The sequence below is a fragment of the Penaeus monodon genome, chromosome 27, assembly GCF_015228065.2.
Source record: "Penaeus monodon isolate SGIC_2016 chromosome 27, NSTDA_Pmon_1, whole genome shotgun sequence".
NCBI classification, from domain to species: Eukaryota; Metazoa; Arthropoda; class Malacostraca; order Decapoda; family Penaeidae; genus Penaeus; species Penaeus monodon.
This window is the reverse complement of record NC_051412.1, coordinates 21090581-21091212: the sequence shown is the minus strand read 5'-3', so window position 1 is coordinate 21091212 and position 632 is coordinate 21090581.

The following is a 632-nucleotide window of genomic DNA, read 5'->3' as shown; positions in this document are numbered from 1 at the left end:
TTCCCAAGAAACGAAAAAAAAAGAAATAGAAGAACCAAGAAATGAAAAACAAGAGGAAGAGGAGGGCGGTTACTTCCTTCGATGAAGAAACATTGTTTTTGTGCCATTAATCTATTGACAATTAATCATTAATTTTTACTGTTTTTATTGCAGATTGCACGCACACACATGCACACACGAACAAATTCATATAGGGGTGAGTTAAGTTGCCTTCCATTATGCATTTAAGCTTTGGATTTTCTGATAGTCTTAAAATGCCTTTGCTATATATTACTCTTAATCTAATTCAAATGGTTCCATTAACATCGGCTGATAATTTATTTACAATTTGGCCTTAAATGTGCTCGTGATGAAAATTCATCCTTCAGTCCTTAATCAGTCGGTGTGGTCACAGATAGATAGGCATAGATAGACTGATAGTCGCATAAAGACACGAAAAGGGAGGCAGCAGCCGAGGGAGAGAGAGCGGTGCCGGGTGAATAGAGCCTCCTCGCCCCCTCTACCGGAAAGGCATAATGTTATATATTATTATTGTTTTCATTTTAACGGCCTCAACATCTAATTCCCTAACTGTATGCACTAAGTAGGCAAAAACAAAAGGAAAAGAGTAGCGCCTTCGTGATACAAGTATC